Below are 6,949 nucleotides of genomic sequence, written 5' to 3' on the forward strand. Positions count from 1 at the left end.
TGGTTTGTCAATTTTATTTATCCTTTCAAAGAACCAGCTTTTGGCTTTGTTGATTTTTGCTATGGTCTCTTTTGTTTCTTTTGCATTTATTTCTGCTCTAATTTTTAAGATTTCTTTCCTTCTACTAACCCTGGGGTTCTTCATTTCTTCCTTTTCTAGTTGCTTTAGGTGTAGAGTTAGGTTATTTATTTGACTTTTTTCTTGTTTCTTGAGGTGTGCCTGTATTGCTATGAACTTTCCCCTTAGGACTGCTTTTACCGTGTCCCACAGGTTTTGGGTTGTTGTGTTTTCATTTTCATTCGTTTCTGTTGTACAACAGACCTAGACATTTTTCATCTTGCGTGATGGAAATGCTTTTCCATTGATCTGCTCACCATTTCCCCTCCCTGCAACTTCTGGCAACCACTTTCTACTTTCTGTTTCTCTAACTTTGATTAGATGCCACATATAAGTGGAATCATGTAGTGTTGGTCTCTTTGTGATTGACTTGTCGAACCTAGCATAATATCCTCAAGGTTCATCCATGCTGTAGCATATGATAATCTTTGAAAAGGCCGAATAATACTCCATTGTGTGTATTTACCACATTTTTTTTCCCATTCATCCATCAGTGAACATTAAGTTTCCTTCCACATCTTGGCCATTGTGAATAATGCTGCCTTGAACATGGGTATGCAAATAACTCTTCAAGACCTTATTTTTGATACTTTTGAATATATATCCAGCAGTGGGGTTGCTGTGTCATACAGTATCTGTTGTTAATTTTCTGAGGACCCATAATAATCTTTTCCATAGTGTCTGCACCATTTTATAATCATCCCAACAGTGAAGAAGCATTCCAGTTTCTCCACATCCTCACCAAGAGTTGCTGTTTTCCGGTTTTTTGATAGTGCCCATGCTACTGGATGTGAGGTAGCATCTCATTGTGATTTTGAATTACATTTCCCTGATGATTAATGGCTTCTCAGGTGGCACAGTGATAAAGAATCTGCCTTCCAATGCAGGAGATGCAAGAGACGTGGGTTTGATCCCTGAGTCAGGAAGATCCCCTAGAGAAGGAAGTGACAACCTGTTCCAGTATTCTTCCCTGAGAAATCCCATGGACAAAAGAGCCTGATGGCTGCAGTCCATGAGGTTGCAAACAGTCAGACACGACTGAGCAACTAACACTTTCATACATAACATAAAATTTTTACTTTTAAATGTGCTCCTCACTAGCTGTCTCACTGTTGACCGACCAGCTGTCCTGAAAACACTTCTACTTTGGGTCTGTACTCTTATTCATGCTCATTCCCTGGCTTTTCTTCCTCATCTAACCCTTGGCCTCCTTTCTGTTCCCAACTGAACCCCTTCCTTCATCAGTTTTACTTACTTGCATCCTTTGGCCTCACGTCTGCTGCATCCTGTCAGCTGTCCGTCTTGGACCTTGCCACACCTGTTGTTGCGCAGATGCCCACTGAGGGTCTCGGCCAGTCTCCACTCCCCACAGTCTGCCATTCAGTCCCCTGTCATCCAGCTTCTCAGCTTCCTGCCAGGCATCACCCCTGGGCGCCCCAGATTTCAAACAACTGCTTTCCTCTCTGCCTCCTTATTAGAACGGTGTATCCGATCTCCTGTGCTCAGTGCCAGGGCATGTCGTCATCACCTGTTTTGTGCTCACCCTAGGCTAGACACCTGGGTCCTGGTTGTATTGGCCTTCCCCTCTCCCTGCTCACCATATGCAGCCCGTCATCTCTGTTAGGTCGTCACCATGTCCTGTGACACCTCTACCCCTCAGTTTCCCCATTTTTATTCTAATAAATTTATTAGAGCAACTCATTTATCTTCTCTCACCTTAACTCATCTCTGTCTCTCTGTCTTCTATGATTCCATCCCCATTGGTACCAATGCTGATTTCCTGCAAATATTTATTTCATTTTGGCATGTAATACAATCATTTAAACTTTAAAAAAAATTAAAAAAAAAAAGTCCCTATGACCATGTAAACTTTTTGATGGAAGAACCAGAGCTTGTTGAGGTTTTTGTTATTGTTTTGGTGGGGGCGGGGGGAGTAATTTTTTTTTTTTCTGGCCTGGTAGCACAGTTTGTGGGATCTTAGTTCTCCAACCAAGGATCAAACCCAGGTCCTCAACAGTGAAAGCACCAAGTCCTAACCACTGGACCACCAGGGAATTCTCAGCTTGTTGTATTCTTGCAAGTAAGGATATTTAATAAGTTTTTATATTAATAATTGACAAAAACTAGGGTTTAGAGAATATGTGAAAGCAACAAGAAATTCAGATTTTCTTCATATGCTTCAAGAAAGTATGAGTAGACTAGTGGAGGGAAGAAAAGAAGGCAAGTCAGGACCTTCATCATTAAACTACTGTGACTGTTTGAAATAGCATCACATGAAATAAATTCCAGTGGTGTAGTCTGAAGATGACCAGGGACCATGCCACAACTGTACTTACACCTGATGAACTCTTATTAACTCAATAATCATATCTGGATGCCTTCTACATGCCACATGCTGCGCAAGTCATCAGAGGTAGAAAGAGAAGCACAACGCTGTTCCCACCATCTAGGGACTCATTCAGAATAAGAAATCATTCAGGCCTTTTTAGAGTACCTTGTCCTCAGCAAATGTATTCCTTCTCCCTGATTTGGGAATTCAGCCTAGAGTGAGAGCGGTGCCTACATTTATTACATGATAAAGCTGGCATTTGCATCTAAGCAAAAGAAGAAGTGATTATTAAAAAAAAAAGAAGAAGAAATGATTATAGCAAGTCAGTAAGTGCTGTGATAGATAGGTGAATATAGATATAAGAGAGACTGGAATAAACAGAGAAGGTAAGAAATAGAACTTCTTTTGATCTCCAAGAGTATATTGATGTCTGCCATGCGGGAAATAATAAAAAGCTACTATATTTTTTTCTTGAGCAGTGTTAAAAGCATGTTGTATAAATATATCCATACATACTGTGTCCCATACCTCCCTCTGAGAATGGTGGTCAGGTCTTCAACTTTGTCTTTGTTTATTATGAGAGGAAATGTTGATCTACAGAGAAACTCCAAAAGCAACACTCTAAAAGCCAAAATGAAGATTTGTAATAGATGCTGCTGGATCTTTCAGGGCAGTTTTATCATGAATTATTCACAGAAGAAATTTTGATGATTGGGTATTAGGTGTGATTCTGTTAAATATCTTAAATCTTACGGGGACTGCAGCCAAGGGCTATGAGGCATGTAAACTGAGGAACTGTTAACAACAAACAGCCATTCTAGGTTGTAAGTGTCTCCACTCCAGGTTCCTATATGTTTAAACATTGTGCGTTTCTAACCAGGCTTCTTTAATTACTGATAAATAACTTACTTCTATATTGTCATATCTCAGTATCAAAGGATGCAAAGAAAAGGATGCTAAGGTGTTGTTGACCCATGAAAAGAATTTCTCAAAGGCATGAAAACTTTCTGAATACTATTGCTGTGTATTCAGAGAACTCACATTTTTCCAAGAGGCAGATGAATGACATAAAAATTGTAGGAAATATTGGGGTTTCGCTGGTGGTCCAGTGATTAAGACTCTATGCTTCCACTGCAGGCGGCACAGGTTCGATCCCTGGTCCGAGAACTAGGATCCCACATACTGCACAGAGCAACAAAATAAATACATTTTAAAATTTATATATAGAAATATGTTGTGAATTTACATTGTTTACTTTCAAAGGCAAAATTACTACTGAGCTAATGAAGCTTAAGGTTCAGAGCCTCTTCCTGCACTGATCCCCGTGAGGTGAGGTTCTCGATGGGGAAACTGCATTTGCTTAAGGAAGAGCTTTTTCCTAAGTACTTCAAATAATCACCTAAAGAGATGTCCAAAGAAGTCTGAATCTTCTGCAGAGCTCTAGCATCTGCTGTTTCTCTTCTCGTTCTCTATAACGAAGAATGAGAATCATACTTAATTTTGTATTCTTTGACTTCATTTTGGCTGTGCTGGGTCTTCGTTGCTGTGCAGGTTTTCGGGGGCTACCCTTGGTTGTGGTACACAGGCTTCTCACCCCGGTGGCTTCTCTTGTTGAGATTCTAGGCTCTAGGGCATGCGGACTTCAGTAGTCGTGGCGCACAGGCTTAGTTGCTCCAGGCCATGTGGAATCTGCCCAGACCAGGGATCAAACCCATGTCTCCTACATTGGCAGGCCAGTTCCTATCCTCTGAGCCACCAAGGAAGTCCCCTAATTTTGTATTCTTAAAGAGAGTCCCTTCCCTCTAATTGTATCAGCTTGGGGCCCTACAAAACAGATCTTTCTCTAGGTACTAGCAAAGTTTATAATCTCTACTAGGTCAAAAGCAAAAGGGTCAGTGTCCATAGTGAAAATGAGAGCATACACATGTCATGTGGGGTGCTGACTGTGCTGGGCAGTCATTTACTCACATCATCATCCCAGTTCATCCATGCAGCACCCTGTAGGGTAGGTTTATCATTAACTCCATTTTATAGAAGGGGAACCTAGAGTTTAAGTGCAAGTGTTTTGACTCAAACTGAAATCCAGATCTCTACTGAGCTTCACACGCAGTATCCCCAGTGGAGCCAAATAGAATAAACTTGTTGCCCCACTGTTACTCGCTTTCTTCTGTTTGGAAGGAGTTGTTACGAGAGAATTGGGTACGCATGTTATCCGTTGAACTTAAGATATACTGAGACGCTGGGGCTTAGCTCCTAGGAAGAATATTTTTTGCAGATTCCTATTTCAGAAGATGATATACACATTCAAGGCAGCTCTGCTTTTCTTGTCAGGAAAAAAAAATTGATAAAAGATCCCAAGAAAATAGAAAATTGCTGTCTAGGCCAAAAAAGACTTCTTGGTATTTAGCCAGAAAATTGGATATCAAGCTTTTTTTTTTTTTAAGCATTCATTTTGTACCCTGATGTGAGCAGATGAGGAATTATTGTGTCAGAGAGAATGTTCCTCGTTTTCTCTGTTTATCTTGTTTGTACAGTGTAACCTCTAGAGATCTGCCTGCCAATGCAGGAACTGCAGGAGATGCAGGTTCAATCCCTGGGTTGGGAAGATCCCCTTGAGGAGGGCATGGCAATCCACTCCAGTATTCTTGCCTGGAGAAGGCCATGGACAGAGGAGCCTGGTGGACTACAGTCCATGGGGTCACAAAAGAGTTGGACACAATTCAGCAAGTAAACAAGAAAAAGTCTCTAGAGAACAGCACTTTTGACCTGTTCAGCTGTCCACTCCCATTCCAGGGAGTATATTGGGAACAAAACAGATTTTACTGATAGTCGTTCAGACCACCCCCATACTCACCTCGTTACTGACCGGGAGTAATATGAAGGAACTGGCTATGAAGGCTGTGTTTCACCTGGGAACCTCGCTGTATACAAGACTAGATAGAGGTGTTTTAACTTGGGTTCTGAAAAGGAGGAATGTGCGGTGCCGACTTTCCCCTGGAAAATGGGTTTTATTAGGTTTCTGATATTTAGACAGCATTTTAGATATCCAGAGCTGTTTGAAAGGGTACTTTTGCCTTATATTTCTCATTCCTGTCATTTTGAGCAAAAGAAAGCCCCATTTCAAACATGGTCACAGAAAATTGTACCCAGAAGACAAAAATTGTTCATTAAAATGGAGTTGCATCCAGCTCTTAAGAATGCTAGAACCATGATCACCTGTAATAGAGTTAGGTTCCTTTTGGGCCTGTCAGTCTTGGAAATAAGACATCCAATCTTTTGGAAGAAAAGTGAAATGAATAACGTTGACATTCAGCGTGGTGCTTCTTCACCTAAGTTCATAACTGAGATACCTTCCACTCCCGTTAGAGCCAGGTGGAGGACAGGGCAGAATTCCTGAGCTGTCTGGGGGAATCTGTAGTTTCTATTTCTTGAGACCTAAAGTACTTCTCAGTAGACTGATGATCCTTTTTATTTAAGACTGAATACATCAGACAGGTATATGCATTCCACCATTTTGTCAGATTCAAAGTTTTTATATGTCTTATTACAGTGATAGAAGGAGAAAAGGGAAAGGGAAAACAGAAAAGCAAACCCTATTGGACTAGACCTGAGTGTTCTCTGCCACCCCCAAAACCAAGTTCGCCTTCTCTTAAGAACTTTTTTCCTTTTGATAGACTATCTTCGATTTATAGATCCTTTATGTCAGATTAGAGAAAAAAATAACATATAGTATATTTTATTTGGAATATTGTTAGAGAACCAAAATTGTCAGAAGTGAAAGAAATAACGTTTGTCTTTTGTTATATGAATGTACTTACCTTGTGATTGAATGAGTCTTTTTTTTCCCCTTCTTGCCATGGTTTCTTAAGAAAGACAGAAAATTTTCAACTTTAAAAGCCATCCCCCCACCCAAGGTTTATTTGTAAGTTAATTGCTTGGAATGGAGGATATTTTTCCATCAAAACAATACATTTTTGGTGAAGAGATTTATGGACCAGTTCCATAAAGCCTGGTATAACCTCTTGCTTCTAACTAGGATAGTTCTTAATATAAAGAGCCATGTTTCAGTAGATGAGGTTTGTAGGGATGTTGTAGTGATAAATAGGATGCAGTTTCTTCTAGAAGTATTACTAAATTTATTGTAACCTTTTCTTTCTGTTATATGTCATTTTAAGTATAGGTAACTGTCCAATGAGACTCCATAGACATTACTGTTGATAAAAAAAAAATGACCCCCTCTTACCCCAAAAGGTGGGAACCACTCTGTGTGTGTGTGTGTGCGTGTGTGTGTGTGTGTGTGCGTGTGTGCGCACGCACGCGTAGTTGCTCAGTCGTATCCCACTCTTTGCGACCCCATGGACTGTAGCCTGCCAGGCTCCTCTGAGGAGTCCATGACATTTTCCACGCAAGAATATTGGAGTGGGTTGCCATTTCGTATTCCAGGGGGTCAAAACCATGTCTCCTGTGTGTCCTGCATTGGCAGGCAGAGTCTTTACCACTGTG

The sequence above is a fragment of the Bison bison genome, unplaced genomic scaffold (assembly GCF_000754665.1).
Source record: "Bison bison bison isolate TAMUID 2011002044 unplaced genomic scaffold, Bison_UMD1.0 scf7180017864241, whole genome shotgun sequence".
NCBI classification, from domain to species: Eukaryota; Metazoa; Chordata; class Mammalia; order Artiodactyla; family Bovidae; genus Bison; species Bison bison.